Source organism: Palaemon carinicauda, chromosome 18 (assembly GCF_036898095.1).
Source record: "Palaemon carinicauda isolate YSFRI2023 chromosome 18, ASM3689809v2, whole genome shotgun sequence".
Lineage (NCBI taxonomy): Eukaryota > Metazoa > Arthropoda > Malacostraca > Decapoda > Palaemonidae > Palaemon > Palaemon carinicauda.
This window is the reverse complement of record NC_090742.1, coordinates 64,493,015-64,516,425: the sequence shown is the minus strand read 5'-3', so window position 1 is coordinate 64,516,425 and position 23,411 is coordinate 64,493,015. Positions and strand designations below refer to the sequence as shown.

The window sequence follows — 23,411 nt, the reverse complement described above, 5'->3', positions numbered from 1 at the left end:
CTACTACTACTACTACTACTACTGTCCCTTTAAAAGCAGTAGGGCACGCTTAATGTCATTATGTCAAAACTACAAAGAAAAGTGTTTAAATATTTTGATAGACAGTGAAATTGTAATATAAAAAAGTCGTTGAACATTATCATATGGTAGGTACTTGATATACTATTAAATATCCCTTGTTTGTATAATAGGGGTACATAGACTTGAGTGCATATACCGTAATCTGCATATCCCCAATTTGGTTTATCTTTTCGAAACTTGAAAAACTCAAAAAGTTCTAATTACAGAATATATATTTTATCGAGTAATAACCTTCAATTTGCATGGCTTACCTGAAGTTACAGGGCACTCACCGCCCTAAAGGAGTCATTGTTATTTGGTGTAAATTTAACCCCATAGTAGAAAAGCATTTCCCGTCTGTAACTATAATATGACTGCAGATCGTAAGGCCAGACTGTGTCAGTAATGAAAATGTGGGTAGTTATTTACTGTAACAGGTTATGCGACCTGACAAAAACGACACCTTAATATTTAGGTAGGTATGCATACACTTCCACCCCTCTTATCACCAGGGTATGGCTTCTTCCTCTCCTACTACCCGAGGAACATGGAGAGCTTTGCGTAACTGGTGTGTGTATGCGTAAACAAGAAAGGTGGCCATTCTTTTTTCTTGTCAGGAACTGGTCTAGGGGTGTATGTATGATAGCGGCCAACTGTACAGTATTATGGCTAACTTAGAATATAGCAGTGTGCTGGGGGTCGCAGAGGACACGGCTTGTACGTTAGGTTGGGGGGTAAAGTTTAGGTTAGTTGATGTCCATTTTTAATCCACACGGGAGGAACTGGCCTCTGATATACAAAGTCTCCCTGGTCTCCTGACTTGGGGAGTACAAATAAAGAAATTAACTGTGTGAATCAATCTATAGTTTAGGGAATGAAATATACATATAGCAACGGAATATATTCTTAAATGAATTACAGATATAAAACTATTGGGTGTTGACAAGATGTTTCGTTGTTCTCAGATTGACTGTATTGAGGTTCCTAAAATGATGAGGAACTGCCTGAAATAGGCATACTGTTATAGGTTTTTTTTTTTCTTTTCATAGTAAACCTGGCATTGGTCCAAGTTATCTTTGTGTTTGTTCCTTAACATAATGCAACCTTTTTATTATTGATGATATTATGAGCAAAGCTTGAAAGTCTGTTTAGGACCCTCCCACCCACCAAGTAGTGTAACTTTCACTATGTTTCTGCCCGTTGGAGAATACAAACATACGTTTGGAGATGCAAGTGCAAATTCAATTGAAATCATTAATCTCAGATATTGTTTCAAAAGCTCATAATGAAATATTGGTCTTGGGTAGTGCCATAGCCTCTGTACCATGGTCTTCCACTGTCTTGGATGAGAGATCTCTTGCTTGAGGGTACACTCGGGCACACTATTCTATCGTATTTCTCTTCCTCTTGTTTTGTTAAAGTTTTTTTAGTTTATATAGGAAGTATTTATTTTAATGTTGTTACAGTTCTTTAAATATTTTACTTTTTCTTGTTTCCTTTTCTCACTGGGTTACTTTCCCTGTTGGAACCCCTGGGCTTATAGCATATCCTGCTTTTCCAACTAGGGTTGTAGCTTAGCAAGTAATAATGATAATAATTTAATGCAGTAAGTAATACGACGTTTTCAATATGAAACGGGACTAATTGGCAAATTTTCCAGCTGAAAATTACTGGCATATGAGTTAGGTTAGGGCTACCGTAGGCCAAAATTGGACAGAATTTGACGTGCAAACCATTCAGCTTCAAATAGCTTCTTGGAACCTATTAAGTTTGTAAGTTGAGGACTTTCTGTACTTCTTGGCTTTCTTATCTCGCTATTTTGGTCTTTTGTTTTCTTTAAGATTGAATAAATTATCTTGCAGACAGTGCTTTTCGAGGAATATTAACAGAAGCAGCCAAATATACACAGTGATTTATGATATATGTACTTGTTTTCTGTGCTACCTGCTGTCATCCAACATAGTTGTTCCTGTTGGGCGGCATGTTTGTCGTTATTCTATCCCTCGAGAGTGTGGCTATTCTAGGAGTCCCTCCACTGTTGAGTGTAATGGAAGAGACGCTGGCATTATTCATTCCTTTAGTGTTTGCCAATCCCGGAAGGCGCTAAGGACGTATCACATGACGGGGCTTTTGTGTTCTCTTCCCAGTGACTGGGCCGTCATTTGCCTGCATGTCTCCAGAGAAGAAAAACTTCAATTTCCTCCTTCTCCCTTGTCTCGTCTTCTCTGAATCTTTGCGACGATCATCCCCGATCGGGAACCATGTAATCAAGAACTACATAGTCAGAACCACATGATTAGGAAGTTATGCTCGTTCTTCAGTGTATCATTGTCTTTGAGTGACTAGGTAACTAGTTCATCTGTTCTTGTTACCAGTTCATTTTCAGCGCTCTGATTCGCTCGAAGAGCAGAAAGGTGTCACCGAAGCATAGGACGACGGATTTGGCAGAGTATTTTTCCTCTTTTCTTTCCCTTCCCTTGGAATGTGGCGGTCATGCTGTTACTTGCCGGATCGGACTATGATACATTTAAGCCTCCCAACCAAGCAACTTACGAGTTTGAGTATTGATAGAGGTATACGCAAATCCGTTTCTTTCATCCATACTGTGCATTAACAGACCATATCCGTATGGATAGAATTTTTTCATAACCTTTTGTCAAGTTTTGGCAGAAACCAGGCTTATCACCTGGGACATCTTTTTCTTAGGTTGTTATAAGAGCGGCAGGGGTCAAACTTTGGCTTCCTTTACCTATGTAAACGCTTTGGCATCCAATGAACTAAACCAACCAGTTTGGTAATAGGGACTGCCTGCTTCTTCATTTCAAGTCTCTTGTTAGATGAGGAAGATTTGTAATTGTGAAGGAACAAATCACGATTCTTAAGTTCACAAACCTGAAACCTTGAAATTTCTTCCTCAACTACCCTACTAGTCCTAGGTTAAGGTCAAAGTTGCTTCTCAGTAGCTTGTCTGGTGGGCGGAACTCACCCGCCTCCTTGCAGTGACTACCCACACCGTTTTATAAGTATTGACAGTCAAGTTTCAGCTCCTATTATAGAACTCAAGTTTGTATTGTTAGGAAAAATACAAATTACAACAAAATATCTTGATTTTGATTTTCAATTATTTCGTGTCTGAGATTATAAAGGCAAACATTGATTAATTAATATTAACTGAAGATTGAATAATTAATAATTACTCACAGAATACTAATCTTTGATAAAAATTAGGTACAGTATTTGATTCGGAGCATTACTTAGTATGCATGCAAGGTACTTTTAACGCTAATTTCTCAACATTATTAGTAAATCTGATTTACGGCTGACTTTTTTGGTCTTATTTCAGGTCACGGTGGAGATGAAGCGTTGCAGAATCAGTATGCGGGAAACATCTAAAAAGGACGCGTGTTTGAAGTCAAGATGTACTGTACAGGAGAGAACCAATTACAGTTTATCAAATTCATGAAAGCATGTGAAACAGGAATGATCTCTCAAGCTTGAAAATAGATCCTGAACTTCTACCATCTGCTTTTTTTCAATATTAAACTTACCCGATAATCATGTAGCTGTCAACTCTGTTGCCCGACAGAATTCTATGGAGGGATACGCCAGCTATCACAATACTAGAAGGGGGTGTTCTTACCAGCGCCACCTGTGGCCAGGTACTCAAGTACTTCTTGTTGACACCTCCTCAATTATTCCTCTGTCGTGCTTCTGACAAGACGTTCTGGGATACGCTTATGTTCTTGGAGTATTTTCACGACTTTGGTGAAGTATTTCTCTTTGATTTCGGCTGTCGCTTTACTGGAAACTTCTATTTTAGCTTAGTTAGCTTTTGGAATTAATTTGATTAATTTTGGTGACGAAGAGAGTATGAACTCTCGTTCACCTTTCAATGGCCGACCCTTCCCTTAGACGGAAGTGTTGGTGTCTAAGAGAGTATAGACTCTCTTTCTTAATTTTGCTTAACAAAAGTTATAGATTTATTTTATATCTCTCCGCCTCTTCGATTAACTTCCTTTTATTATAAACTTATTAAAATTAATTTTTATATTTGTTTATATTCGACCTTCCTAATAGTAGGCGGTCTTTTCTTGGTACCGAAGTTAATTATCGTGAGCCCGTCATTTCGGTTTTACCTGTTAACATATTATGCTATTTTAAGGTCTTTGAAAGAATTTCTTTGATAGTCTCGTACTTTTTCAAAGTTGAACTAACGTTTTGTTTGTCTCGGCAGTTGTTGACGTTCAGAACGTTTCAACTTGCACTCTATCGTTACGATAGAGAAAGAATGTTCACGGTTTCACATTGCAGTAAGAGTAACCGTGTCTAGCGTTTTGTTCATTCTTTCTTAACTTAATGGTTTTGATCCTAATAAGGAACTTTTCTTTTTGGGAAATATTTCAGTTTTTTCCTTTAACAATAATATGTTTTAACGATATATATGATTGGGCTCTTCTCTCAGGTTCTAAGTCAAGAGAGAGAGAGAGAGAGAGATAGAGACGGAGGGAGAAAGAGGATAAACGTTTCCCTCAAGCCTGCCAGGCGTACGAGTAACGTCGTTATCGTTTTGCTCTTATCCCTAGTCTCTTTAGGGGAAGAAACTAAACGTTTCTAGAGTGATCTAGTGTTTAGTCTCTTTCCAGCCACTGAATTTTCTTTCATTAGATTTTTCTGTTACATTGTAATTCTGTTTTCGCAATTACTAACTTTTGAGAAGGATAGAATTGCGTGTTTCAGGTACAAACCACTTAAAGTTTCGAGTTCAGTGAAATAAGTGCAAACAGAAATCAAAGTGATAAGTGATTAGTGCAAAGTATGTCAGTGTTATGCGTGAGGGTACTTTTGTGCGCGCCAGTCGTCCTCCCAGTCCGGGACCTCTTGCAAGCTCCCAAGCCCAGGGGAGAAGCAATGTCGAAGGGCAAAAGGGTTCGGCAGGCCTTGATCGGCGCACAGAAGTATCCTCGGTGGTTGTGGGCGTGTCTTACCGAGACCGTCACTCCCACCCGCAGACGATTGAGCCCTTATTTTGCTCGTCTGCAGAAGAGATTTAGAGGAGAAAATAAAGGCAGAGTTACGCTGGTCTCAGGTCTCAAGACCTCTTAAACGTAAAGTCCAGACCTATGCCAGACGTACGAAGTAAAGTTCAACAACCCGGATGCAGTCATTGGGTTAGCTCTGACTCTCCTCAGTCATCAGTTTGTCGGGCTGAGAGTGCGCCTACACTCCCCCCCCCCCCTATGCTCGCTCCGCCTGATCGCAGTACCACCTGCCAGGCGTACGATGTTGTGGACTCTACTACAGTCCATGCAAGCACAGCTTTCGGACCTGATGCGTGAGTGTCGTGCTGAGAGTGTTGCACCTCCTCCTCCTCCTGCACCGGTGGTGCACCAACCGCCTGCACCCGTTCAGCCTGTGCTGCTCCCGCCTGCACCGGTGGTGCACCAACCGGCTGCACCCGTTCAGCCTGTGCTGCACCCGCCTGCACTCGCTGCACCCAGTCGCAACACCATCTGCCAGGCGTACGATGTTGTGGACTCTACTACAGTCCATGCAAGCACAGCTTTCGGACCTGTTGCGTGAGTGTCGGGCTGAGAGTGTTGCACCTCCACCTGCACCCTTTCAGCCTGTGCTCAACCCGCCTGCACTCGCTGCACCCAGTCGCAGCACCATCTGCCAGGCGTACGATGTTGTGGACTCTACTACAGTCCATGCAAGCACAGCTTTCGGACCTGTTGTGTGAGTGTCGGGCTGAGAGTGTTGCACCTCCCCTGCACCCGTTCAGCCTGTGCTCAACCCGCCTGCACTCGCTGCACCCAGTCGCAGCACCATCTGCCAGGCGTACGATGTTGAACCTCTTTCTGTGTTCGCTGTTCCCAGTGTTGTTCAGCCTCAGCCTTCTTTAAGGCAACCTTCGGTTTGGGATCAGGAGGATTACCCCACTCTTCCTCCTCCTCCCCTGGCTGCTCCACCGGTGGTGCAACTCTCGGTGGAGGTACAACCTCTTCCACCTGTGAGTCAGTCTCCTCAGCTGCTGCACCGAGCTCAACCCGTGCACCCTGATCCTGCGCCTCAGACACCTCTGCTTGCGGGAACTTTACCTTGTTCTGCGCAACCTCGGTCTCTTCACGCTCCACTCATACCACAGGAACAGGAACTTTCTGCACCTTCCACTGTTGTTGTTCCAGCTCGTTCTGACTCTGCTGTTCAGCATACCTTACCTCCATTTTCAAACCATGGCAAAAATATGAATCATGAGTTATGAATGTAAGGTAAACATTATGTTGATTTTTTAAACCCCATGCAAGCATGCATAAAGCACTCTAGCACTGGTCATGGAATTTCTGAGGAATGTTAAACGCCATGCACACGCTCTGCTTTCCTTACAGCAGGCTCTGCTTACAGCAGGCTCTGCTTACTACATGCTCAGCATTCAGCATGCTCTGCATTCAGCATGCTCTGCATACAACACATGCTCTACATACAGCATGCTCTGCATACAGCATACTCTGCATTCATCATGCTCTGCATACCTTACCGCATGCTTCTCAACATATCTTGGGTTGTTGCCAACTCACTAGACTGTCAAGCAGTTTCATAACGTTGCCTTCTAGTCTGCTGCTTTTGCACCAGTGAACCCTCACTCAGAGAACTTAGCTTTTCTAGGATAAGGTCCCTGTAGATGAGAAAGTTCTTTTCTCCCTCCTTCTGATATTCCCTTGAGGACTCTGTCATTTGGAGGGAGCCTTTAGCTGCATAACCTCTTATGGACTTTTATTTAAGCATAACATGCTTACAGGGAAGGTAATGGTTCCACTTCAGCCGCTAATCCCGTCTGTTACCACACCTGCTCCCATAGACCTTGAGCTGTGTTGCATGACATGCAGTCCAAGCTTAGTCCTTGTTAGAGGATTTTTGTTTACGAAGTCAATGTGTCACGGGGAAGACGTTCAACAACCAACAGAAGGGACTTGTTGTGACTCAGTGCGGCAACCTCAGCAACCCGTTAAGGAGTTGTCTGTACGACCCAGATAGTCTAGACAGATTCGGGTTGTCACTGTACTTCCTCGCTTGCCCATGATTGTCAGTTTACAGACTGTGCAGCAGTATCATGATCTTGTGTCCGGCTCCGTCAGACGACTGGCTTTTAAGAGCTCCCACAAGTCGTCGCTGTCTGGAGATTTTCAAATGGACTATGGATCTGACCAAGGAACTGGGCCTCCTGGTCAATTTTGAGGAGTCTCAGCTCGTTCCATCCCAGACCATTGTTTCCTTGGGTATGGATCTTCAGAGTCGAGCTTTTCGGACTTGTCCGTCGGCCCCAAGGATCTTCCAAGCCCTAGAATGCATCCAGAGCATGCTGAGAAGGAACCGATGCTTAGTCAGGCAGGGGATGAGTCTAACAGGGACACTTTCATCGCTGGCCCTGTTCATCGAGTTAGGGAGACTCCACCTCCGCCCCCTTCAGTATCATCTAGCTGCTCACTGGATAAAGGACATGACGCTAGAGACGGGCTCAGTTCCTGTTTCCGAAGAGATGAGGTCTACTCTAACGTGGTGGAAGAACAGCATTCTTCTCAAGGAAGGTCTACCTTTGGCTGTTCAGAACCCCGACCACCGTCTCTTCTCGGACGCATCGGACACGGGCTGGGGTGCGACACTGGACGGACAGGAATGCTCGGGAACATGGAATCAGGAGCAAAGGACACTTCACATCTTTTGCAAGGAGTTGTTGGCAGTTCATCTGGCCTTGATAAACTTCAAGTCCCTCCAGCTTAACAAGGTGGTGGAGGTGAACTCCGACTACACCACAGCCTTGGCTTACATCTCCAAGCAGAGAGGGACTCATTCGAGGAAGTTGTTCAAGATCGCAAGGGACCTCCTCATTTGGTCAAAGATCGAAAGCTCACGCTGGTAACGAGGCTCATTCAGGGCGATATGAATGTCATGGCAGATCGCCTCAGCCGTAAGGGTCAGGTCTTCCCCACAGAGTGGACCCTTCACAAGAATGTTTGCAGCAGACTTTGGGCCCTGTGGGGTCTGCCAACCATAGTTCTATTCGCTACCTCGATGACCAAGAAGCTCCTCTTGTATTGTTCTCCGATTCCAGACCCAGCAGCAGTTCGCGTGGATGCCTTTCTGCTGGATTGGTCCCATCTCAACCTGTATGCATTCCCGCCGTTCAAGATTGTCAACAGGGTACTTCAGAAGTTCGCCTCTCACAAAGGGACACGGTTGACGTTGGTTGCTCCCCTCTGACCCGCGAGAGAAGGGTTCACCGAGGTACTGCAATGGCTGGTCGACGTTCCCAGGACTCTTCCTCCTAGAGTGGACCTTCTGCGTCAACCTCACGTAAAGAAGGTACACCCAAACCTCCACGCTCTTCGTCTGACTGCCTTCAGACTATCGAAAGTCTCTCAAGAACTAGAGGCTTTTCGAAGGAGGCAGCCAGAACGATTGCCAGAGCAAGGACGACATCCACTCTCAGAGTCTATCAGTCTTAATGGGAAGTCTTCCGAAGCTGGTGCAAGGCCAATGCAGTTTTCCTCAACCAGTACCACTGTAACCCAGATTGCTGACTTCCTGTTACATCTAAGGAACGTAAAATCCCTATCAGCTCCTACGATCAAGGGTTACAGAAGTATGTTGGCAGCGGTTTTCCGCCACAGACGCTTGGATCTTTCCTCCAACAAAGATCTACAGGACCTCCTTAGGTCTTTTGAGACCTCAAAGGAACGTCGGTTGTCCACTCCAGGCTGGAATCTAGACGTGGTCCTAAGGTTCCTAATGTCATCAGGATTTGAACCGTTCCAATCAGCCTCTTTTAAGGACCTCACATTAGAAACTCTTTTCCTCGTGTGCTTAGCAACAGGTAAAAGAGTAAGTGAGATCCACGCCTTCAGCAGGAACATAGGTTTCACATCTGAAACGGCTACATGTTCCTTGCGGCTCGGTTTTTTTGGCTAAAACGAGCTTCCTTCCCGTCCTTGCCCTAAGTCGTTCGAGATCCCAAGCCTGTCCAACATGGTGGGGAACGAACTAGAGAGAGTACTTTGCCCTGTTAGAGCTCTTAAGTACTATTTAAGAAGGTCAAAACCATTACGAGGACAATCAGAAGCCTTATGGTGTGCTATCAAGAAGCCTTCTCTACCAATGTCTAAGAACTCAGTTTCTTACTACATCAGGCTTCTGATTAGAGAAGCAAATTCTCATCTGAAGGAAGAAGACCTTGCTTTGCTGAAGGTAAGGACACATGAAGTGAGAGCTGTGGCTACTTCAGTGGCCTTCAAACAGAACCGTTCTCTGCAGAGTGTTATGGATGCAACCTATTGGAGAAGCAAGTCAGTGTTCGCATCATTCTATCTCAAAGATGTCCAGTCTCTTTACGAGTACTGCTACACCCTGGGTCCATTCGTAGCAACGAATGCAGTAGTAGGCGAGGGCTCAGCCACTACATTCCCATAATTCCATAACTTTTTAACCTTTCTCTTGAATACTTTTTATGGGTTGTTCGGTCGGCTAAGAAGCCTTCCACATCCTTGTTGATTTGGCGGGTGGTCAATTCTTTCTTGAGAAGCGCCGAGGTTAAAGGTTGTGATGAGGTCCTTTAGTATGGGTTGCAGCCCTGTATACTTTAGCACCTTTGGGTTGATTCAGCCTCCAAGAGGAACGCTGCGCTCAGTAAGGAAGACGAACTTAAAAAAGAGACAGAGTAACGGTTCAATTCGACTTCCTTACCAGGTACTTATTATTTCATTGTTATTTGAGATAACTGTTATATGAAATATGGGATACTTAGCTATCCTTTAATCTTGTACACTGGTTTTCACCCACCCCCCTGGGTGTGAATCAGCTACATGATTATCGGGTAAGTTTAATATTGAAAAATGTTATTTTCATTAGTAAAATAAATTTTTGAATATACTTACCCGATAATCATGATTTAATTGACCCTCCCTTCCTCCCCATAGAGAACCAGTGGGACCGAGGAATAATTGAGGAGGTGTCAACAAGAAGTACTTGAGTACCTGGCCACAGGTGGCGCTGGTAAGAACACCCCCTTCTAGTATTGTGATAGCTGGCGTATCCCTCCATAGAATTCTGTCGGGCAACAGAGTTGACAGCTACATGATTATCGGGTAAGTATATTCAAAAATTTATTTTACTAATGAAAATAACATGTTTCAGCTTTTTCTCGTCAAATTTCTCCTTCACGGGAATGTTCCGGTGAGTTTTGGTGTTCGTCAAGGATGAGTGCCAAGCCATTATTTTTTAAACATTTAAACTTACCCGCTGGTTATATAACAATAGCTTTATTCTTCTGTCCAGCAGAAATTCAAAACTCGCGGCAATCGCATAGATATGCCAGGTGTACACTAGCGCCACCACGGTAGCTAGGCCGAACTATTCTATCTAGCACCAGATTTTCTTCTGCCGCCATTCTGGCAACATAGAAGGAATTCACTCGTGATTAACCTGGATTTTTGAATATAAAACTTACCCGCTGGTTATATAAAAGAGCTGAAGTCCCCTGACGCCAGGGCAGAAAATTCAAATCTCGCGCTATCGAAGATACGGCAGGTGTACCAACCGCACTCTAGCGGTAGAACAGGTGGAACCACACACCATCTCCAGTTCTTCTCTCTGCCGTCATAGTTGGCTGACATATAGAAGTTCGCTCTCGTGGTTTTACTCTCTTGGGAAGTTGTTTGGTGATGTACAACGTTCTTTTTTGAGTTTAAGCTATCGTTGATTATTTTCTCTTGTTTCTTGTCTTGAAATCTTTTTGTTTGAGATTTTCTTTATTGATATTTCCCTTACTTTTTGCTCGTCGGTCTCTCACGTTACCATTCAAAATGGCCGACTCCTCCCCTGCTCAGCGTAGGTGTGTTAGTGAAGGTTGTCGTACTCGACTTCCTAAAGGATCTATTGATCCTCATAATATTTGTGTGAAATGTAGGGGTAAATTTTGTTCATTAGATGATAGGTGTAATGAGTGTCTTTCCTTAACTGATGATGATTTTGTTACTTTCGATCGTTATGTTAGGAGACTAGAGAGAGATAGAGTTAGGCGTAGTTCTTCCCGATCTGTGGATAGAGCCTTACCTAATGTACCTGTTCCTAATCCTATTCCTTCCCCTGTGGTGGTAGATCAGGAACCTACTATGAAAGACATGTTTACTGCTATTTTGACTCTTGGTGAGAAAGTTGAGTCCTTAGCAGCCGATAGAAATACAATTTTTTCTGAGTTAAAGGTATTGAAAAACCGTGATCCTGTCGGAACTGTGGAAAGTGTTTCAGTGTCTGATGTTGGTGTACCGAAAAGTCGTGACTCTTTCGGTGTTGTGACAAGTGTTGCTAATGGGTTTAGTGTTGCGGAGGGTGCGTCTGCATGATCTTGTCGTTCATCTAGCCTAAGACCTCTTTCGAGCTCTCGAACCCATGGGAGAAGTAATGTCGAACGGCTTAAGGGAACGAGAAGCGTCATCAATCGTGCAGACGTCCCCTCGAACGTTCCTGTTGCCGTAGGTCAGGTCGTTCACCCTCATTGTAGGAAAGGTGAGGTTCATGCGTTATCCCCGTCTTCCGATGAAGGGTCGGGGAGTGAGATCTGGCGTCGCGCGTCAAGACCACTTAAACGGACGCATGATGTTTCACAGCGTCAGGAATCGCCTGTGCGGCCAGGATGTAGTTCGTGGGGTTCACCGGAACTTTTCCATTCTCCCATCGCTTGCCATCCGGCTAAGCGTACAGATCACCGTGTTCGTGTGGATATGATTCCTTCCGATTCGGACCTTGTTACTATTCATGCACCCCCTCTTCCTTCGGATTGGCTTTCTTCCCCCGAAATGCGTGGTGACGTTGGTGCGAATATTGTACTGTACATACTTGGATATTAGGAAACTGGACTTTGGTGCAGTTCTAGTTTGTGGATATGAATGCTACCCTAATTTAGTCCAATGTAAAGCAATTGGTTTGTGGTGAAAGAATTATATATTAAGAATAATGAGTTGTTCCGTAACCGAAATACAAACCACGCTATTTACATAGGGTTTACTTTCGGCGTAGGTGAAATGACGAGCCATTAGAATTTAACGAGGGTGTATTACCATCGCGCTAGTTAGCAAGGGGGTAGGGGAGTGGTAGCTAGCTACCCCTCTCCCCCTCACACACCGGTGAACTGCTTCACTTCACTTTTGGCTCGGACAATGAACAGACGTCTCTGTCCCATACTCGCATGGCAGCCATTAATGTTGTCTCACTTAATTACTTTTCTTATACTGTACTTAATATATATGTAAACATTCTTATGTTTATGTATATATTTGAGTATAGAAATACAGTAAGTTTCCTTTTCAGTGTTTGTGCTGTGTGTGTGTAGGAAGTCCACTCATTGTATGACAACTTCTCCGTGTGGTCCTAGGCCCCCACGGAGGCATTTCATGGGTCGCGATCTCTCCCTTGGTCCTTCAGTTTCCCTTCGGCGGGCACCGTGGGGATTCGTTATCGCTGGACTTTATTTATTATCTGTTTCCCGCTGTTCCTCCTTCCCTACGGGGAACTTGGTCAGCGTTGGGAACATGGGAGTTTAGTTGACTACGGTCTTTCTCTCTCCTTGAGGTCGTTCACTCTTTTATTTCTACTACGTATTACGGTAGCTTCCTTCCCATTGCGGGATGAGTTGCTACTCCGTTTATTTTGTCTCAATTATTTTTAATCAAATCTAATTGTATTTGTTAACTTTTCAGCTTCTGTGTAGAACGCTTCCCTTCCGGGTTCATTCGTTCTTACTATTACTGAACATTCTTAGATGAATTACATAATTATAATTGTTATAATTCTGTTTTGTTACAGTTCTCCGCTTTCCCCCCCCTTCCCGTGAGTGTCAGTGGGGGAGGAGGGCGCATTCCTGGTGCGCAATTCTTATGTTCTTTTCCCTCAGGGGTTCCTCTTCAGAGTTCCCCCAGGGGAATTAATGTTAACTAATTGTTTTATTTTCACAGTTATCTATCTAGTGTTTGTTTGCCTATTGTGCCAACGAAGCAGAGCTGTCCTGTTGGGGCCTGGGGAGTCTGCTGTTGCCGCCTCCTCTACGACTTCGTCATGGGCATGTTCCCTTCTCTTAGAAGTTCTCCCGTGACAACTGTCAGCTCCTTAGTTCATTTAGAACGCTCAGGAGGTTCGCCTCCATGGGTGGGTAACTTCCCTAACGAGGGAGGTTCCATTCCCAGGTATGAGTTTTTTCCCCTTCTGGGGGGTTGGGGGGCAACTTCTCTTACCTTAATGTTTTTCGGGTCCTCGGGCGGTTATGCTCTTGGTGCTGAGCGACCGCTTTTGTAACCATGCTCAAGGGGCTGAGCGGTTGCAAGACCGGACCATGGTGTTCGTGCGATTATGCTCTTGGTACTGAGGGGTCGCACTTGCAGCTACGCTCAAGGGGCTGAGCAGCTGAAGGAGCTCCTCTTCGGAGGTTGCTCTTTTTGGTCAGCTTGCTGATCCAACAGCTCTAGGGGCACCTTCACCTACTGTTGTTGCTGAAGGCTCAGTTTCCCCCTCCGAACATCCTTCGAGGGGGCAGCTGAGTCCAACGGTCTCTCCTGCGAGTCTCTCCCCCCCTCGGGGGAGTTCACTAACAGAGACTCCTCTTCGGAGGACTGATGTTGGTGCTCCTGTCCGTGGTGGTCTTCATCTTCAGCCGCAGAGGATCCTCCTCGACGAGAACAGACCGTTGCAGCTGCTTCGCTTCTCCTGTCGATTTCCGACACCTGCCAGTTCTTCTTGTCTTCCTTCTCCGTTCCTGGACGCATAAGCGCCGTGGGCGCCACTCCTCCCCGTTTTCCAAACGGGTACCAGTCTTTTCGGGGCAAAGGGCTTATCTCATGGTGTGAGTAAGTTCCTTTTGTGCCAGGTTTTACCTGTGCAACCTTGTTCTCCTGCGCACTCGCGCGCAGTAGTTCGCAAATGCTCTCCTGCTGTGAACCAGACTTCTGCTGAATCAACACTCCACCGACCTCCTGTAGCTGGGTCTCGCCGTAGTTCTCCTGATCGCCAATACTTCTGAGACCTTCTGTGCGGCTACGCGCCATGTGCGCCTATGGTCTCCTGAACGCCCACGATCGCCTGCTCGCCGGCGCACATCTGATCGCCCTCTTCTGATGTGCGCAATGCGCGCCAACGTCCGCCCACGATCTTCAGATCTGGGTGCAGGCAAGGAATTTATTCCTTCGCCTCCTCGCCGACGATCTCTCTGGTTCTGCACCCTCCCCGATATTGTCTGGCCGCGCAACTACGCTTCTACGATCTCCTGGTTCCTGCCTCGTCACGCGCAGCTCAAGAAGTTCTTACGCTAGCGCACAGGCGCTCACAGGGTCTTCTGGACTCACAGCGCCCTTCTGAAGTTTCGCGCCCACGCGCGGTTCCAGTTCCAGCGCGCCAACGTGCCAGCACGCTTCCACTTAACACCGCGCCGCCCAGAAGACACCTCACAGGCACCCCTGGGCTCTCCTTACGCGCCAGCGATCGCCTACGCGCTCGCGCGATTCTTCGCCTGAGCGCAAGCGTTTTCAGTGCGCCAACGCGTCAGCAAGCTTCCACTTCACACCGCACCGCCCAGAAGACACCTCACAGGCATCCCTGGGCTCTCCTTACGCGCCAGCGATCTCCTACGCGCCCGCGCGATTCTTCGCCTGCGCGCAAGCGTTTTCAACGCGCCGACGCTTCAATCGTCGTAGGGTTCCTACGCGAACACGCGTTAACTCTCCTGCACACGATCGGTCGCTATGCGCCACCGCTCGCTTACGCGCCATCGGTCTCCCGGCCGCCTGCGCTCGCCCTTACGACCGCGTGCGAACCAACGGTTTTCCATCGCGCGAGCGCTAGCGAGCCATTGCTCGCCAACGCGCCATCGTTCACCTACGCACCATCGGTCTCCCGACCGCCAGCGCTCGCTCCCACCTGCGCGCCCTCACGCACTTTCGACTGCGTGCTCTCGCGCCTGCGCACCCACGTTCACCCACGCGCGAATCAATGTTTTACCATCGCGCGAGCGCCAGGCCAATTTCGACCCCGATTCCCGTCGGATTTTCGCAACACGGACAACCTGGCGAGTCTTCTGGAGCGCGTACTTCCAGATCACGATCTTCACCCCGTAAATGCAGAGCATGGCATGTGCAAGAGCAGGAAGAATCTTCAGAGAGGTCTGGGCAACATTCTTCTCCTTCTTTTTAGAACCTGGTTTAGGCCTTCCTCTCCACCTTTCTGAGGAAGGGATTTACCAGGGAGTTTTTCTCTCGAGAAATTCTCCGCCCAGCAGGTGACTTTACCGTTTTCGGAGATCTTAAGCCAGGAGAAAGCCGCAAAGTGTGCCATGCGGACCACTTCGTGGCTGGTCGTCTGGCTTGGATCTCTGGGCATCCTGTTGCGATCTGAGAATTTGTCCAAGGAGAGCTCCAGGAAGGCCATGGAACTTTCCTCCTCTCGGGCACGAACACCATCGCTTTCTGGCTCACCAATTTTCAAACTTGTGGGCAAACTCGATGTTGAAGCATTGAGATGCAGTGACCGAGGGCTTCCTCTCTGAAGTCCCAACCATGGATGTCGGCAAGCTCAGTCACTCTTCCACCCTTGGACAGACCTTATTTTGAGCCCAAGGACGGGGAACGGACAGCTGAGAGGTGGAGAAAGTCGAATCACGATTCGCTCCTCCAAGGCCCTTACATCCAGACCCTACAAGCCTCCAGCGCCTCAACAGCAACAGCCTCGTCAGCCTAGGACATCGGAACCGGCCCCAGGTGTCTAAACAGCAGCCCCCTCCTGTCAGAGACAAGAAGGGCGGGAAGTCCTCCTGAGGAGGAAATAATCCTGAGGGAACGGCTGAGGCCGCAAACGCTAGGATTGGCAACCCCCCTGCATGGTCCCCAGAAGGGGGATGCCTAAGGTTGCACACTCAGGTGGCAACAACTCGGTGCCGATTCCTGCACGATCTCCGTGATCAGCCAAGGATATTGCGTCCCGTTCTTTACATCTCTACCTCTATTGACAGCGAATCCAGCGTCGCTGAGCTCCTATCCCATGGGTTCGGCAAAGGGGCTAGCCCTTCGGGCAGGAATCAAGACCATGCTCTAGAAGTATGCTCTCCAAAAGGTCATCGACGGCTCCCCCCCCGGCTTCTTCATTCGACTCTTTCTTGTAAGAAAGCGTCGGAAGGCTGGAAACCTGTCTCGACCTCTCTGCCCTGATCAAGTTTGTCGAACAAACTTCGTTCAGCGTGGAACAGCAGAGTCAATCAGGCTTGTAGTGAGACCACAAGACTTCATGTGCACACTAGTCCGTCTTCCAGGAAGTACTTGAATTCAGCCTAGACAACAGTTATACCAGTTCAAGGTGCTGTGTTTCAATCTCTCTACAGCACCGCAGGTGTCCACCAGAATGTTCACCCTGTTATCCTCATGGCCACACAGGAGCGGCATCCGTCTCCTTCGCTTTCTGGATGACTGACTAACCCAGGCAGTCTCGGAATCGACCCTTCTTCGACACCGAGACGAGCTTCTGGGACCTTGCCAACATCTAGGGATCATGGTAATTCTCGAGAAGTATTCTCTGCTCCCATCTCAACAACTGGTATATCTAGGCATGATATTAGACTCCAATCTCCAAGCCTTCCCATCAGATGACAGGATAGCAAGGCTGAGGAGAGTTGCAGAACCTTTCCTCAGACGAGGAGAGCTTCCAGCCCAACCTTTGTTACACCTCCTAGGTCACCTTTCCTCCTTGGCCAGGCTAGTTCCATTAGCCGCCTCAGGATGAGATCCCTGCTTCAGTGGCCTAAGTCCCGGTGGAATCAAGACAACGATTCCCCGGACATTCTGGTCCCTTTTGGGACCTGCGGAACGAATGGACCTGCAGTGGTAGTTGACCTACGGGAACCTTTGCAAGGGAATGAATCTTCTCGTCCTTCCCCCGCATTTGATCCTGTTCTCGGACTCTTCAAAACAAGGGGGGGGGGTCACGTTCTGAATCAGGCCTATGGTCGGAACCAGAAGGGTACCTCCACATCAATCTGCTAGGAATGAAGGCCGTATTCTGGCCCTTCAACACTTCCAACAGACCCTGGCGAGTCACTCCGTGAACGACAACTTTCTCATCTTGCAGTAGAGATACTGAGATGAACCGAAGTCCACTCAATACCCTATCGGCTCGCTTCATTCTGGTCAAAGGAATGTGCTCTCTGTCAGTCTGAGCAGGGCCTCACAGATAGAGAGTACCGAGTGGTCTTCGGCCCCCCCTGGTAGCCAACAAGTCCTGACCTTGTGGACCTGTTTGCGACAGCCTTGAATTTTCATGCTGCCGCTGTACTACTCCCAGTCCCAGACCCCAAGGCACTCTGGCAAGATGCCTTCCTATACGGTGGGACAACATCGACGTTTATGTCTTCCCACCGTTTTGTCTGTTGAGAAGGGGGCTCAACAAGACCAGACTATCGGTCAACCTGTCTATGACTCTGATAGCTCTGCTGCGGCGTCATACAGAGTGGTTCCCGGATCTTCTGCTTCTCCTGACGGAACTCCTGAGAGAGCTTCCCCCACGACACGAGCTACTCAAACAACCACACTGCAACATCTACCACAAGCCGTAGCATCGCTTCGGCTTCGGCTTCACCCCTGGAGACCATCCAGCATCTCCTCACAGAGAGAGGCGTTCCGCAGCAAGTTGCGGAGCGGATGTCTCGACACCTGCGAAGTCATCCGCAGGAGTCTACCAGGCGAAGTGAAGAGTCTTCTGTGGTTGGTGTTGTGGGAGCGGTAACTCTCCCCTTGATGCCCCTATTCCAGCATAGCGGAGTTATTGTATATCAGCGGGAGGAAATGCACCTTTCTCTCTCGGCGGTGGAAGCCTATCGCTCAGCCTTATGCCTGGCCTTCAGGCTGAAAGGAATAGACATTTCCTCCTCGCTGGATCTTTCTTCGCTCATACGAAACTAAGAACTTAGCTGCCCCCATTCGGAAGTGAGACCTCCTCCATGGAACATGGTTCGGGCTCTTAGGGCTCTTAAGAGATCTCCTTGCGAACCATTACGCCAGGCTTCTGATTGTCACCGGTCTTGGAAGACGGTGCTCCTGCTCGCTCTGGCCTCGGCCAAGCGTGTCAGCGAACTTCATGGTCTCTCGTACGACGTCGCCCATTCAAGAGGACAGGTGGAGGTAACTTTCAGGTTCGTCCCTGAGTTGGTTACTAGACTCAAAATCTGGGAATCCCGGACCTTCGGTCGACTCCTTCAGGATTTTGAGTCTCTGTTCTATAACAGATGACCCAGACCTTCTCCTGAGTCTCTGTTCTATAACAGATGACCCAGACCTTCTCCTACTATGCCCAGTAAGGAGTCGGAGGGGTTACCTTAAAGAACAGCTGCAGTTCGTCCTCACGTGCAAGCCCTGTTTGGGAGCACAGGGAGGACAGAGAGGAGGGTCATCAAGAATGCCTTTTCAGCCTGGACTCAAAGGGTCATCCATCACGCCCTGAATCCAGAACTTCCTCCATCACGTCGCCTTAGAGCACACGATGTCAGAGGCATCGCAGCGTCCCTGGCCTTCAAGAGAAACTACTCTGTGACGCAGGTGCTACAAGCTGGAGTCTGGAAGTGTCAAACGACCTTCGCAGCCCACTACCTGCAGGACGTGACCCACAGGAGCTTCGATACGTTTTCTATTGGCCCTGTGATGGCTACACAACAGCTGGTCTAACCTCAGGCTCCTTAATGGACAGGTAGCAGAAGGTTGAAGGCATTGTTACCCGGTTTTAGACTGCATGAATGAAAGAAGTATGTCTGGCCCTTACTTCTTTCTTCATCCTCCCCTCTCTTGGGGAAAGCAGCATCCTGGGTTCTCTGCATAGCTGACCTCAAACCTCTGCAGGTAAACCATGCTTCCTTGTGTTCCTAGTATTAAGATAATACTGTCGCGTCCCCCATACCCTGACGAGGTGGTATTGGGAACGTCCTAGCCTAGAATTCCATCTAAGGGACTTCAGGTCAACTTCCTAGGACAAGTCACACTTCATCCCTCCACACACGAGCTTATGCAGGCCGCATGTTCCTTGTGGAGCAAGGAACTTGCGAGGTACAGGGACTCTTTTTCTCGAGTGCTGCTCACTCGGATTCTGAGCCCCCGGGCAAAGCCAAAGCCAGTAAGGCTGGGACTTTCCACCCTTCCTAAGGGGTAAGTCACCCCCATGTAAATAGCGTGGTTTGTATTTTGGTTACGGAACAAATGACAAATTCGGAGATAATTTGTATTTTTGTTAACCATACAAACCTTAGCTATTTACACATATTTGCCTGCTAGCCCTGTCCCTCAAGGCAAGTCCTACCTCTAAGCGAAGTGAATCAGTTCACCGGTGTGTGAGGGGGGGAGGAGTAGCTAGCTACCCCTCTCTTACCCCCTCGCTAGCTAGCGAGAGGGTAGTTAACCCTCGTTCAAAATCTAATGGCTCGTCATTTCAGCTACGCCGAAAGTAATACCCCATGTAAATAGCTATGGTTTGTATGGTTAGGAAAAATACAAATTATCTCCGAATTTGTCATGTTCCTTGTTTTGCAAAACCTCTGCACAAGAACACCACCTAACCTAAACATCTCCATCTAACCTAACCTACGAGCTGTGTCCTTACCTACTTACCTAATGGGGGGTGGGTTGTGCTAACGTCCCCCTGCTACACTGCCGTATTCTTAGCTGGCATACATACACCCGGTCAATGAACTAATGATAATTATTCACTTAGTGGTCTTTGCTCTGCTGTGGCTCGCTAAGCTTGCGATTAAACATTATATTATTACTCCTCTGTTCTGGCAAGCAGTTCATGTTGCAGTATGCGCGTTTGCCGAGTGAGCAAATATTTGGGCGAACAAAAAATTGACGATCCATACAGAAATAATTTGAATGTTCTAAACTTTTGAAATGTAGAGTATCTTGACTGAAAATTGTCTAACATATAACTTAAGGAATAATCTTATACAGTATACTGTATATAATTGATGTACTGTTAAGTCTGTAGTGCAGTGTTACTCATACATTATCAAATCGGTTATTTCAGAAAGGAGAATCCTGCAGACAGATGTATCGAAAGCCAGAGACCTCGTGGAGTGGAGAACCTCTCTATCACGCAGTGATGCGGATGAGTTCAGATAGGTCATCCACAAATGAACCCAGATGATGATAGGACTTTTTTAACTGGAAGGATGACATCTAATGGCAACTGTCCCTCTAGTGTCAAGATTTGGAGACCAAAGATACAAGGCATACAGAGTTGGAGAAATTCTCGAGGTACGAATCATATTGCAGTCTGTACTGTACAGAATTTTGCATGCCTTCATGGCCTTTAATAACCTGTGACCAATCATATATATATATTTTTTTAATATTACAGAAAGTCTTCAACTTACAAAATAGGTTCCAAGAAGCTTTGTATAAGTCTAATTTTATTAAATTCTAGCCTAGATTAGGCATCACCTAACTCGCATGCCTATGGTTTTCAGCTGCAAAAGTCGAGAAATAATCCAGTTTCATATTACAAATGCCGTCTTGCTTACTGCATTAAATTATGTTGTTTTATTACATTATTTCATTGTGCAATTTTGATACAATATCCAAGATTTACAATTTTGGTTGGACTTGTGTTTGTATCTCCGAAGATTTGTAAGTTGAAGACCTTCCAATTTATTGATATATTATCCTGTTATTATTATTATTATTATTATTATTATTATTATTATTATTATTATTATTATTATTATTATTATTATTAGCCAAGCTACAAACCCTAGTTGGAAAAGCAAGATACTATAAGCCCAAGGGCTCCAATAGGGAAATTAGCCCTGTGAGGAAAGGAAATAAGGAAATAATTAAATGATGAGAACAAATTAACAATAAATCATTCTAATGATGATGATAATTATAGTAATGGTGCTTAAGGCCAATTTACATGGGGATAGTTCACTGGCGCCAGTAACTAGTGGCAAGTAAACTTTCCAGGATAGTAAATGTTTGCACAAGGACACTTTCCCTTTGCACATAGATAATTTCCTGATGGTAGTAAAGTATCCCCTTGTAAATCAGCCTTTAGATACAATAGTGTCAGTTATATTAAAAGTTCTCTCTCCCTCAGATGTGAGCGTTGGTATCAGCAGTATGAATACAATCCTTCTCTGCCTATTCCAGGGATGCCTTAACCACTTTTAAATACTTTTATTGGTGAGTGTTTTTGTGGCTTGTGTCTGTTGTATTGAAGATATTTTCTATTAATTCTGTTTAGCATTTATAGTATAAAACTCAGTCAGTTTACATGTTTTATACTTGTTTCCTTGAGCAATGATATTGATTTTGTGTATTAATCTTTTTGGAATAAACTTTACTTCTCTTAGTATTCTAATTATGTATCGACTGAGTGCAGCATTTGATCTTCTTAGATGTACAATGTGAACAACAGTTCCCTACATGTGTACGTACAATGCATTACTGTACTAATTTTCATTTACCAAACTAAGGAGACAGTTCGGTATGCAAATCATGCATTAGACATACCTTATGTTAACTATTATTTACGTAATAAGTCCCAGTCGTTTGCATAGCTCGTTACATTTTACTTTTTCGTTTGCTTCAGATTTCTTCAAACAAGATCAAGAAATAAGCAAACATCGCTGTAGTCAGTTTCATCAAAAGGGAATCATCGGAGTCTCAAGGTGTCTTACAAGGACTTGTCAGTGTTATTTTGGAAGCAAGCTCAGTACAAGATTCAAGTGTGATGATGACTGTATTGAATGAGCTCTATGCTTACCTGGCCCCAAAAGGACCTTAACTTTAGTCAGGTCTTGCCCACTCTTAGACCTTCGTCTTGAAACATCATGCGTTCGATGAAAATTAGGCGTTTTGGGAATGAATAAGTCATCACAATATTAAAGTAACAAACAGAGATGGAAAATGTAGAAAAGGTGCCAGGGTACCCTCCAGAGAGCCCGTGCGAAGCAAAGAGTATACACCTAGGGTCAGCCACCAGCCAGTTAGTTTTTAGACTTCCACTCACCTTGGAGTGAGTCTTCACTATGAAGAGCGTAATGGTTTCTCTGTAGTACAAATACCAAAGGCACTTCCCCCAATTTTGTCAGAACAAATAACAAATTTGGAAATAATTTGTATTTTTCCTAACTATACAAACCTGGTTTGTATATGTAATATGAAAAGACAAAGAAGTAAGGTTATCCATCTTAGAGTAAGCAAGACCTACTTTTTATGCATCATTTTCAGTGCTGTTCCTCAGCACTTGCTTCAACGGTTTTCACAGATGATGACAATAGACAGAAGAGTTAGTGTTATGAGATTTTTAATTATCTAGATTTAAGCGGAAGTTACAAGGTTAGTAACTATGCACTGCATATTTTAGGGCCACAAATTAGAAAGCACACCAGCTTGGATATTTCATCGTAGTTGAAGTTGTTGATGGAAAATGACTAGATCTAATTCTGCTCTCTGGCTTTGCCATATTGAAACCTTCCAGTCGTAGCCTGAAATCAAGGAGCCGTTATATGTGCATTGCTGTATGAAAACTTGAAGCCTCTCTTGGTTTATTTGAACCCCTGCAAAGATGAACTGCTTCTCCTGCATGTGGAACCGCATTGTCTATGCCCACTGTCACCTCTGTCACAATATCACTTCTCACTTTTAGTTTTAAGTTTAGATATGTCTGACTTAATCCACGGTCTGCGTTCGTCTCCTCAGCCGCATCGGTGATGAACTTTCACCCTGTTGTTACTCTTATTATTATTACTCCCAAGCTGCAACCCTAGTTGAAAAAGCAACAAAAGCCCAAGAAATGCAACAGTAGAAAAAGTTAAAAGGAGAAAAATTAATATCAAGATGAATAGCAAAGTTAAACGTATAGGTAGATTAGTACAGTAACTATAAAAAGAGACTTGACTTTAACCAGGTTAATAGAAAAGCATTTGTGTTTAGTCTTAACATCTGAAGAAGATCCACTGATTCAACTGTTTGATGAGGAAGATCACGCTACAATTAATCACTGCTTGACTGAAACTCCTGGTAGTATTGAGACTCGTGAAAAGAAAAGGCAAGACTCACAAATGTGACTTTTTCAATATTAATCTTACCCGATAATCATGTAGCTGTCAACTCTGTTGCCGACAGAAATCTACGGTCGGGATACGCCAGCGATCGCTATACAGGTGGGGGTGAACACAACAGCGCCATCTGTGGTCAGGTACTCCAGTACTTCTTGTCAACACCACCTCTATTTTTCCTCTGTCGTGCCTCCGGCTAGACCTACATGGATACGCTGTTGATTCTGGA

At 45.8% G+C, this 23,411-nt stretch overlaps 1 long non-coding RNA gene across 2 annotated transcripts; it reads left to right on the top strand.

Moving 5' to 3' along the window:
* The first annotated feature begins 60 nt into the window (after nt 1–60).
* On the top strand, nt 61–23,164 carry LOC137657867 (uncharacterized). Of its 2 annotated transcripts, none has more exons than XR_011047227.1 (4): nt 61–146; nt 20,146–20,375; nt 21,217–21,302; nt 21,712–23,162. It is a non-coding gene; the product is annotated as an uncharacterized lncRNA (long non-coding RNA). The 2 variants fall into 2 exon arrangements; XR_011047228.1 differs by lacking the exon at nt 61–146 and adding an exon at nt 10,245–10,284 and having other exon boundaries at nt 21,712–23,164.
* Nucleotides 23,165–23,411: the final 247 nt, after the last annotated feature.